General features: G+C 31.7%; 1 protein-coding gene across 1 annotated transcript in view; it reads left to right on the top strand.

Annotated features, from left to right (window-relative positions):
• Positions 1 to 1,325: 1,325 nt before the first annotated feature.
• LOC119643697 (epsin-2) overlaps positions 1,326 to 12,431 on the top strand; it is a 67,456-nt gene continuing 56,350 nt past the window's right edge. Inside the window, exon 1 of the mRNA XM_038043105.1 lies at positions 1,326 to 1,947. The gene's annotated coding sequence lies outside the window, so the exon portion shown is untranslated. The remainder of the gene's footprint in view (positions 1,948 to 12,431) is intronic.

Below are 12,431 nucleotides of genomic sequence, written 5' to 3'. Positions count from 1 at the left end.
AAAGTTATTAATACACATAACCCGGAATATTTCTTTGTCGACGTTCAGTCCGTCAAATCCAAGTTTTATACTGGCGGACCATAAATACCTTGCAAGACCGTTTCTTATTCACTGTGAAATTACGGAAATCCCTGCCTATGAGTATTAAGTCAATTGTCAATATTCGCAGGTTTGCTCTTGAAGTTAGACATTTTTTGACACCTTTATAAATGTGTGATTCTTTAACCCAAATGCATACTTCAATTTAAACTATCAGTAGCGCTTTAATATGCGAACCGCACGAAGCTGCTGCCGATGTAATTTTTCAAGAGAAACAGAGATATATATTTCGTTGTTTCTGATTTTACTTTACCTGCGAGGCAATTCAGCTGTTTAATTGTTGGATTTTGACAGTTAAAAATAAATATTTAGATTTGCTTTCCTTCCCTGCTTTTTCGTACAGCATGAATGTTAATAGTGAAAGCAACGGCGATGGTCATATGTGACGCAAACGAAAACCAATTTCAGCTTTCCTCTTCGTCGCAAAAAGGTTTGCTTCATTTAAAACAATTTCAACTATTATGTGATTTTCTTTTTTTTTACTTTGGTCATGGGTGTTCGGCATTTCATAGTTTTTCTAGATACATACATGGTTTTAAATAACATTTTATTTGAAATTATCTTCTTTCGTTTTGGGCTTAATACTTCAGGATGTGATAATTCGTTCACTTTACACTCGCCTTTAATCTTTTTTTGGTGCTTTATTTTTTTCTTCAAAATTTTAATATATTTTAACTAACTTTTTTTTATCTCTTCTGTGATGTTGAATACCCTTATATAAAATAAAAATATTATTGCCAAGTTGTGAGAGATAATATATCCTAGACAGTTTTTAAGTATATTAGGTAATGAACATATAAGAAAAACTACTATAAATAAGTATATAGTGAATCCAAAGAATAAGATTGATTAAGAGATTTGTCCTCTGAACGGTCCATTTATTTTTTAGTATCACATTCGTCAACACCCGTTTAGGTGTTAGAATTTCTTTTACTCATCTATAAATTTAAATAACAAGTGCATACTTTAAAAGTCATTTAATAATTTATAATGTTTGTTAAAAAAGATACTTATTCCTAAGTAGAATTGCTTAAAATTTTGAAAAGATATCTTTAAAAATGTTTCAAGTTTGATTTGTTCCCTACGCCTGAAAGACTTGTTGCTATCTTCGCGAATGGAATTCCCAAAGCTACTTAGTATTATATACTATTTTATGTCGTATTATTCCGTCAACAAATAATATATATTATATTATTTCGCTAATATTCGTATTGCTATTTCTCTGACCACTTTAGGAAAAAAAATATAAATTTCAGAAAATCAAAATTTATTAGATTATATTATCTAAAGAAGTGCCCAATTTTGTTAACTTCGTAATAATTTTGTGTGCGCAATAGAAAAATTAAGACAACCCGAATAATTATCGCAAAAGGAAGCACTAAGCAATTGATTTGTGAAATAAAAGAGAAGTAAACGAAATAGAACAAAACGTCATTTATTGCTTTGTCATCAACTTTCTAAGAATTGTTTTCGTTATCCAGTGCAAAAAAGTTATCGGTATTTTAACAAAAAGGAGCTTGAAATTTATGCTTGCAACGAAAAACCAAAATAATCTGGAAATAGTATTTAATTTTATCTCAAATTTACATCGTCTCAGTGGGCAAACAAGACATATTCTATCTTCGCTTGGTTTTTAATTAAGCGTGCTGCAGTCATTGCCTGTGTCTGCATTTTGATTGGATAACTTTATTATTATATTAAACATTGTGTTACATAGGCAATACCATCGTTATCATCATCATAATCGTCACTACCGTAAGCGCTATATTAATAGCAAAAACAACAATATTGGCATATACGTGCACATTTTCTTTCTTAGCCTTAAATTGCATTCCTTTTCATAACCAGGTAAGTCCTTTTATTACATTGCACAATTTTGTCATTTTTAAAGATGCCTTTTGCGAAGTGATTAATCCGAGTAATGCAAGTAAATTAAATTTTCCTTTCGTTCGGTAACTTTTCTACTGGCTTGTGGTTGTAACTCTCCCCCTTTTATCACGGGTCAAATAAATATACCGATATATATATACCCAAAATCTAATCCAAAAACCGGTATATTATTATTCGCATGTCAGGGTAGTAGAAAAACTGATATATTTTATGAGCATTTTTTTGTATATATCCATCGGTTTTTTTTGCTTCGATTAATTATTTCATGTTGTCAAGTGTGCGCAAAATTGTCGGGCTTTCGGATTACACTTTTCGTATTCGTTACACTAACTTTAGCCACGTTTTGTAGTGTTTTAATAGAACGGACGCATATTTGCGCTTGTTCAAAGCTGCGTGAACTTAATATTAATTGATGAATTGATTGAATTGATGATTGACCGCCAATAAAAGCTCAGCCGAAAACGAACTTAAAAAATAATTTTTTTTTTCCCTGTACGCAACATGTGTGGTTTTATTATATATTTTTATTAGCGATAATATAAAATGCCTTTTTTTAATTTTTTTCACAAAATAAATAAAAACAAGTTTTATTATAATACTGCTTGACGTTTCGGTTATATTTTTCGGGTTTATTCGCGTAAATAGTGTTAATGTTGCTAAACAGGGAATTATGAAGTAGAATTCTTATGCCTTCATCTTGTACCATAATGATAAATTTATGCCATATTTGTATCACATTTACATAACAGAAAAAACAATTTGGAGATAACAGATTTGCATTTATGAAATGCATATCAAAAATATAAGTTCTTTAATTACGGTAGTTTTGCTGTTAGAAAATTTCAATTCACTTATTGCGCATGTTTCCGATAAACTTTCGGCTGGAAAAAAAAGTGTTTAAAGTATGCGCTTATAATATCAGATATTGGGATCATGATCACAGCTTTGGTCGTCTGTTGCTGCGCCAATGAGAATCAACATTATTTCGGTCACATTTGAAAATTTTTTTACTACTAAATTTGGGTAAACTTTTTCTTATTTAGAACACGTTTTCGTACGTATGTGCATACTTTAGCGCGTACGTACATTGTGCTTGAAGAACTGAATAAAACTTCTTTTAGTACATTTTATTGTAAATAGGTAGCATGCTACACAAAAATAGCGAAGGTCTTCAGCTTACTGTCCCGTCAGCAAATTGCCACAACGTGATTAATACAATATATCTGACACACTTTAAAACGGAGCAGACGACGTTTAGATGTTACAGTTACACCTATTTGAACATGTTGTAGAAGAGTTCCCTTCGATTGCAGACCTACGCGACTCTTACAAGTAACTAGCAAAGGACTCCACAAAGAACCTTTACTTTAATAAAAATCAGTTTTGAAGACCCCAAATATATAAGCTTATCATACAAATTTGTCGGAATACGAATAATGTACAAATGACGTTGTGAATGAAAACTAAATCTCTTATATTTAAGAACGTGTTAAGAACTGCATCCAAAAATGTTTGATTAGTGCAATAATGTCCTATTTTAAGCCCAGCAAGTCTATAAATTGACGGATCATAAATAAATGAGAAATAAATTGGAATTAAAATTTTGTCGTTAATTATCGACGTATTAGTAAACCGATCGGGACAGTTTTCGTACCGGACACGCAGATGGTTCTGGTGTATATTTGAATACAGTCTCTTAAAATATATCCAAAAGCTTGAAGTTTACAGACGAAAATATTAAAAATATTCGGTATTTTCAGAAGTTACCTTAGTTTATCCTACATTGTGGGCGTCTCTGTGTGTCTCGTACTTCTAATCGATCAACGAATACTTTTGCCCTACTTTCCTCTCATAGCAGGCAATCCACAAAGATTATTCGTCAAATTTACGGGTTTTCATAGAAAAATATCATGAAGATGAAGATGCCATATTTGCATAAAAATCGCAAAAGCACGCGCATCACAGTAAAGAGGCGTACATACATGCATCTCCTGCAATATACCATTAAAAGCAAATATGTAACATCTAAAGATATCGACCTTGTTATGCTGAATTTTTAAAGTCAAATTGACCGGTGCCGTAAATCTAGAGTTGCTATACTTTCCAATTCTTGTATCCATCAAATGACAAGTTTTGTCATTTAAGTTATTTTTTGTAGTCTTATAAAACTTGCTATCAATATTTTACTTAAACCTAATTTCCGTTACCCAAGTGACATAAAATAAAATGACGGGCGGAAGGTAAATCATGTAATCAATTTTCGAAGTGTTGAAACTATAGGATCAAGTCATTTTAAGCTCTGCTGACAAATTTCAACAGTTTTCTAATGTAACATTGTTTCCATAATAGTTGTGGTTTCGCAAGATAAGTTAATTTAATTATTTACGTAGGATAATTATACACGTACTCAAAGTAGAGTGAATTTTTCTTTGGTTTTTGCACAGCTTATGCATCTACTGGTATGTTCTTGTTGGCGTTTATTCGACTTGTGTTTACCAAACACATTCGAAAGAAACGTGATTATTTCTATTATCCTTGGCTATGTGGTTGAAACCGCTGCATTTATAGAGCACATTATGACATCAATACCATAATAAATCCTGTATCTTTTCCAAGTTAAATAAGCTAGTATATTAGAAAAGGATTCTGGACCATTTTCATCTAATAGAGTTGTTTTATTCTTTTTGACTTATCATTCTTTAAAATTGGGTTATAACCCCGCAAATTACCAAGAAGTTTACCACTCCTGTATATACTAATTCCTCGCTAAGTTATGTTTAGTTTTTTCACTCTTTTGTCCATCCCAATTTTAGTCCAGTTATAGAAACCTACATCCTACCAATTTCAGAATAGGCCAAACAATATTAAATAAGTAAATGAAAAATAAATTTGAGTCGAGTTCAACTTTATTCTTTCGTTTGTTGGTCATAGACTGTAGTATACTACCAAGTATTTTATCCTATTTAAAACTAAAACTATCACGTGGGTTAATATGAATTTTATGAACTTTCGAAATTTAAAATAGTGGTTATAAAGCATGTACAGCTGCAATGTTTTCTGATGATTTTTATTTATATAAAAATACCTTTAAATATTCATGATCAGTTTTTTCTATGTGACTAGTACTCGAGATAGCGATGACGTACACCTATTGCTGCGGGTATCGTTACTTTTGGGTCATAATTTTGTAGAATCGCTATAGTCACGAAAATGAAGATAGGATGCTGAAGTTTGTTGAAAATATTCGTTGATCGATCAAAAATGTGAACCTGGAAGATGGGTATATCTTCGAAAAACGACGACATTTTTTCTTATTTTTGTCTATAACCTTCGATCTCGTGAAAATATTTCTAAAAAGGATCATTCTCACGTCTAGTCAAAAAATGATTCTGATCTCTGTTTTCACAATAAATCAGTGGCCAAATAAAATTCAAATAAATCCGTCAACAGTCTACGAACTATAACGTCATAAAGCAGGAAAAAATTTATGTGAATATGCTGTATTAATTGCAAAATATTAAATACATCTAAGAAATATTTGCACCATGATTCATATGGAGCGTGTGCACACGTCATATATTACTTACAAAAATATAATGCAACTTTTCAGGTGGTTTTAGTTTTTTTTCTATTACCCTTCCAGCGGCTGAAGGGTAATTTGATATATGATATGGATAAATTTCCGAAACTCGCATACACCGCTCGACATGTTTCTGCCGTAGCTTTTTTTTACTCCAAATATGTCACCAACAAGCGATGGGAGTTGGTTTCTATCAAATTCAAATATCGCGCTGATTAAATGGAAAAGCACGTAATTTTACGTTTTCTTTTTAAAATAAGTTCGTGCCAGTCAATTGTGATTTTTAGGATAGTATAGTTTTTATTTACTATTCTTACGAGATCTATTTACAAATAATTTACAAAACTTATATTTACAACGGTTTAATTTTCGATCCAGTCCTATCCATTCAAATATTGCAAGTCAACTCTTTTGACTCAACTCCCCGGACTTTTCGACTTTGCTTTCCGCTAATTTTCTGCTTATATACACACTTTACAAGCAGGTTACCATTACCTAAATTCACCGCAATATTTTTAATCCGTTTTTTCACTAAATTTTCTGTCAATTGTTGTTAATCTTTGCGCCAGCTGCACGACGCAGGTAATGCGCCACGAATATGTATTAAGGCTTTTCCTTTCTTTAGAAATTTGCTTTTTAGAAAATGGGATAATTTTCAAGAAAACGCCTGCCATCAATTATGCCATTTTCGCATCAACAATCAAATTTAAAAAAAAATTGTTTTTTTTTTTTTTTGGTAATGCTCGTCTTTCTTCAGTGAGGATGTTGAGATAGAATAGTAACCAAAGCAGCAAGTCTACGCTTAGCAAGCAAAATCGAATGGTTCTTTTTAAAAATAGAAAATCGAATTCGAATCGATCTACTAACAAGCAAAGGACAATTTAAATGCTTATAAAGTAAAAGTATGCAATTGTAAAAATATTTATAATTCACAGTTCGCAACGTCATGTATAAAAGTAGATACTATCAAAAAGACTTCGAGAAAACAATAAAGGAAATTGCGGGTATGTTTTCTGCGAGTGTCGATTAAGGACAATGAAAGCATAAGCTGAACTAATAGTTACTTTGACATCTTTAGAACTTCTCAAACAAATTTATTTACGACCTTTAAATTACACAGCTACACTCGTTTGACATGAAAACATTAATTATATGAATTGAATTCCTGCACAGATGACGTCAGTAATTCAACGAATCAAACAAACTTGAATAGTTGAAAATTATTTGACAAACTTAAAAACATAAAATTAATTGTAATAGTGGTTTGTGTTACGCGTTTAGTCAGATGAAAGAAAGTAATCTTTGTACTGGTGTTAATGCGAAGCGTATATCTGTTTTTGTAGAGTGGCGAACGAAGTACATGTGAACAATGGTGAGATTTGGCAAGCGTAATATATGAACGATTGTATGCACGTTTGAATTGTTCTATATAATCATAAGTATTAGTAGCGGGGTTTTCGCTAGCAATATAGAATTAGAAAGAAACGATTCGGAATTCATACAGCAGAGTCATCACATATCTGAAAATTAGCATATGAATTGGATGGTTTCGCATTGCCGACTATTGGTTGTTGGAATCACGTAGGCACAACGGCTATTATATAGACACTCCCATATATCTCAAATTACACAAAAGCAAAAGAGCTTACGTTTGGTACTAGTATTGGTTGTTTAGAGTTGCATTTATAAAAGAAAACAGCTGCAAATTAAGAACCAAATAAATTCCAAATATATTTGTTTATGTGCAAAAAGCTGAGTCAAAACGAAGAATTAACATAAAATAACTGATAAACAAAAACAAAATTTGTTGAGTAAAAAAGTTTAGGATTTTTGGAGTCATTGTTTGAGTGGCAAACTAAGTCAAATTCCGTATTAGCTCATTTTGTTTAATCTCAGCAAACCAAAAAAGATAAACTATTTATATAATATATTAATTAAGATCATGGATTTAAATTTGTGAGATTTGCAGCAAATATGTCGCGTCTATCTATAAAAAGACGACGTAAATTTTTATGATTGCAAAGTAAAATTAAGCGAAACCAGTCAACAAATCAGCTTAGAGAATCACCTAAATCCTACAATCGCAGAATGAATGGAAATATTTATTAACAGTACGGTAAGCATATGATGCATATACGTATCATAAATTATGTTTTTTAAGACGGATATTTTGAAACTAGATGAATTCTCTTTTAAATTGTGGGCTTTTAAGCTGTGGGCTTTATAACCAGTTCACTAGTGCGAACAGTAATTTGAAATGTTTATATCAAGAATTTTTAACGTTATACAATACGTAAAAGACGGGCAAGAACTGGAAGAAGAATTGCCTGAAGACGATTTAATTTCCTTAGTAATAGAAGATTAGGAAGAAAAGGACAGCTAAGATATGTTAGAAGAGCCAACACACAGTCCTTTCAAGACTACTACAAGTCTTGCTTTCATGCAATGCTTCGCCTTGATGGTAACAAAATTTTTTTCTATTATTGTTGAAAATAATGCGAAGAGCGATGAAAAAGAATCACAGTATTCCTCTCAAATTATTAACAACTGATTATAATGTTATAGAAGTAAATCAATTGAGAAACTTACAAACTCTTGAATACGATGAATCTAATACTAAAACTGATGCAATATGTAAGTGCCATTATCGTCCACAAGCGTTGCATCTATGTAGGTTTTGTATGCAAGCGTTCAATCTAAATGCCGACTTCTTCAAACACATATGGAAAGCACATAAAGAATACAAATGTGCATTATGCAACAAAAGGATTAGTTGTCACTGTTACTTGATAAGTCATTTCAAACAAGAGGAGTAACATCATCAGCCAAAATGGCTTCGATTGATTTTGTGAGAAAAATCACCAACGCGAGAGATGCATATGGTAATAAGAATTTGCCAACATCCGGTGGGGTTAATCAGGAAATAGATGGAACATCTTTAAAATAAGTTATTTTCAATAGTACAATAAATTTTCAAGAATAATCGCCTGGTTTGTTTGCTGGTTTATTTATCAGCGTGGAAACTGTTATTTTATGGATTTTGACAGCGAGAATTAAATTTAAGTAAAAAGTATTTCTCTTTTTCTTGCTGTTCATATACATACGAATGGTAGCAATAAAATTGACGCAAAAATCTTAGGCGATTTGGACAAAAACGTTAATCAATTGTCGGGCAAGTCGCGTATGAAAGCTAACTTTCAGGCGATTCTCCCCAAAATTGGCTCACTTTTATAAACCATGATTTTTTTAATTTCAAAGTAAAGGTATGTAAAAGACAACTCACATTCTCTTAATAAAAAGAAATATTAAATCCACTAAACAAGGCTAATCTAAATGATGTCTTTTGTTTATCGAAATATTTCTTTACTAATACAATTTTTTCCTGTGTTGATCCAGTTGTCCTTCCGGAAGTTTTTTCTCCTTCTATAAAAACGCACGCTTTTTGTTTACGACTGGCATGTTTTATTTTATGCATAATGTAAAAATTTGGCATTATTTGCACTGATTATCTATGACGTTAACTAGATCTCATTTTCGAGTTTTGACTTTCTTAACTATATGTATGCATAAGAACTGCAAGAAACGCTCTCTCAAATTTCTCGAAACAGAAAAATTGCTTATCATTTGGGATAGTATTGGTTGTTCTGAGTTAATATTGCTTGTTTAGGGTAGTTGTTTATAAGTTAATCTTAAACCATAAAAAATCTTGAATTCTTGATAAATAAAAGTTTTTGTTTTTTAAGAAATAGATTTTTTGCCATTCAACCCATAAATGCAGTTTTTAATATGAGATGCCTTGATTTTTAATTATGTAAACTTTCTTAATTTACTATGTATCAAAATCTTTGACCACATAATTAATTTTGCTTAGCCTGGATTACATCAATTAACATTTGCTCCCTCCGTGAAAAGTTAACATAGAAACAAGGTATTTTTCATATTTTAACGCGAAAATAAAGAACTGCATTGGCCGAAGTGGCATGTGTTACCTTAATGCTCGGCGTTGTCCGGCTACAATACTACTTTTTGTGTCAAACATATGGCAAAGAAGGTCGAAGCTTGATGATGGAACACAGTTAACGCCATACAAAATCAGTGCTCAGGATTAAACCATACCTTAATATAGAATTGATTCAATTGCATTTGTACTTAACTCTACAGAGTTTGATAGAAACACTAGTATTGTCGCCGGACAACGCCGAGCATTAAGGTAACACACGCCACTTCGGCCAATGCAGTTCTTTATTTTCGCGTTAAAATATGAAAAATACCTTGTTCCTATGTTAACTTTTTACGGAGGGGGCAAATGTTAATTGATGCAATCCAGGCTAAGCAAAATTAATTATGTGGTCAAAGATTTTGCTATACAGTAAATTAAGAAAGTTTACATTATCAAAAATCAAGGTATCTCATATTAAAAACTGCATTTATGGGATGAACGTCAAAAAATATATTTCTTGAAAAAAAGAGCCTATATTTCAGAAAAATTCAAAATTTTTTTATTGTTTAAGATAAGTTATAAACAAAACAAATATTTCAATCTCAAAACAATATCATAAAAAATGTACAAAACACAAGAAAGGTCGAAAAAAAACTTTTAATTAACGGTACTTAGTTTTCGTACATTTCAATAATAATTTATTAAGTAAAGTGAGTTTCTTCATTTCTTTTCCTTAAAATGTCACAAAATGTACAAAAACGTTAAGCAATTTCTCAAGAAATTACGAAAGCAACTTTAAAGTTAGGAAGTGGGAGAAATGGCAAAAACAATTGGAATTAGTCGCGCCTACTATTCAAACTATTATAAACAATTACAATAATACAAATCCCACAGAAAATAAGCACCGATCATGCCGACCAAATAACATTACAGAGCTGGAAAATCGAAATATTATTAGTATTGTAACAAATGAACCTAAAGCTAGTGTTGTTGATATTTCAAAAAAACTAAAAATATGTTTTTATATTTATTTTTTTTATATTCATCCCGAAACCGTGTGAAATGTTTTAACGTGTCAACGAGAGAACGAGAAAAACCATTCATAAGCGAAATTAATAAAATGACGATATAAATTTGGAAAAGCGTAATTTTTAGTAACGAATTTAGTTTATTCGGATATGATGGTAAACAAAAAATGGAAATCTAACACAGCGATGGCAATTGAAAATTTATTAATAATTGTAAAGCAGGATAGAGGGTCTGTTACGGTTTGGATGTATGTTTACTGTCGGAGTCCGAAACCTGGCATTTATTGACTAGCTAAAATGAGTGTTTTGGACAAATGGATTTTCCAGCAGAATAACGATCCGAAACATACCTCTCATTCTAAAGGAGTGGCAACTTTACAATTTTCTCCCTTCCCCAATCATCGGATTTGAATGCAATTGAAAACGTATGGCATGGATAAGAGAAATCAAAAAATGAAATTTCTAACGTGGAAGATCTTAAAAAAGCTGTTTTTGTCAGAATTGGTGCAAACGAAATAAAAAACATGGTTTCCTTAACCAGTACAAGCAGTACTACATACTAACCGTGGTCTACCAAGATATTAATCCACAAATCCATACTCCACTTATCCACAAATAGTATATGAAACCACCTGTGAAATAAACCGTACGTACACTTTTTTTCGATATCTTTTTGGGATTAAACGAAATTTTTTGTTTATAATATTATTTCAAGTCAAAATTATGTTATTTAATGTAAGTTTTTGTTGTTTAAGAAATATATTTTTAACCATAAATGCAGTTTTTAATAAGAGAGACCATCATTTTCGATAGTGTGTAGACTTTATTGGGCTACTGTATATAACTTATAGTATGAGGGATGTCACTTTAATACTCATCATCGAAGATTGAGGGGCATATTCATAATGTCAAAACATTTGCATCGCCCAGAAGAAAGCTTCGTGGATCGCACGAAGTGTATACATTCTTGATTAGCATCAAAATCCGCATCAATTTACGCGTATCCCCTTCCCGTCTGTGTAATAACTGTTGTAAACATTTTCCTGGCCGCAAAAATAAAGCTATTGATTTCAAATTTGGCATTGCAAGTTCTTGCACGCAGGTTGGTTTTCAAAATGGTCCAAATCGGTCGAAGGACACGCCTATAGTACTGCGTAAACTGAGAACGGCGCTGTTTTTCTAAAAGAATATAAGATCGGTTTTATTCATAAGCTTTAGCAAATAAATTACAAAATTTTAAACTTGTATTGCATAGGCGATTCTATAGTATCTGTATAAAAATGAAAACACTTACCACGGCTGCTCAATATTAAAGTGTACAAAATTTTAATTTACTTTTTCAGAACGCTTATAACGCTCAGAAGCAAGCTTGGAAAACCCAATAAAGTATATAAATTCTTGGCTAGTTTAAAAATTTTGGATGCATCTAAGCTTGTTCTTCTGTTCGTTTGCCTATCTGCCCGTCAAACCAACTGTGTAGTGTCTAATAAGTCTTATCCAGTTCGCAGATATGAAGATGTAGCCTACAAATGGCTAAAGAATTTGGAAATGACCTTAACTTTTCAAAGGATCATCCTATGCAAGAAAAAGTGAGCACCGTGTTTTTTGCTACTTACTCATAAAATGCAGCGCATACATCTTATAAGCTTCCATTTTTATTCTGAAAATGGCAAACATCGGCCGCGGTCACGCAATATTATAGATTATGAAAACTTAGTTGTTTTCCTTTTTTTCAATCGGTGATGAGTATAGAGGATTCGGTCAAGACCGATTTTCGTTTTTTTTACTTGTTACAATATCATTCTAACATAACTCCTCGAAAAGATTCCGTTTCTTCAGGGTTCCTGACACTATTTCTAAATATTCGTTTTATTATAACCGTAGCGCTTCTACG

The sequence above is a fragment of the Glossina fuscipes genome, unplaced genomic scaffold (assembly GCF_014805625.2).
Source record: "Glossina fuscipes isolate IAEA_lab_2018 unplaced genomic scaffold, Yale_Gfus_2 61535, whole genome shotgun sequence".
Lineage (NCBI taxonomy): Eukaryota > Metazoa > Arthropoda > Insecta > Diptera > Glossinidae > Glossina > Glossina fuscipes.
The sequence above is the reverse complement of the archived record's forward strand: the minus strand, read 5'-3'. Positions and strand labels throughout refer to the sequence as shown.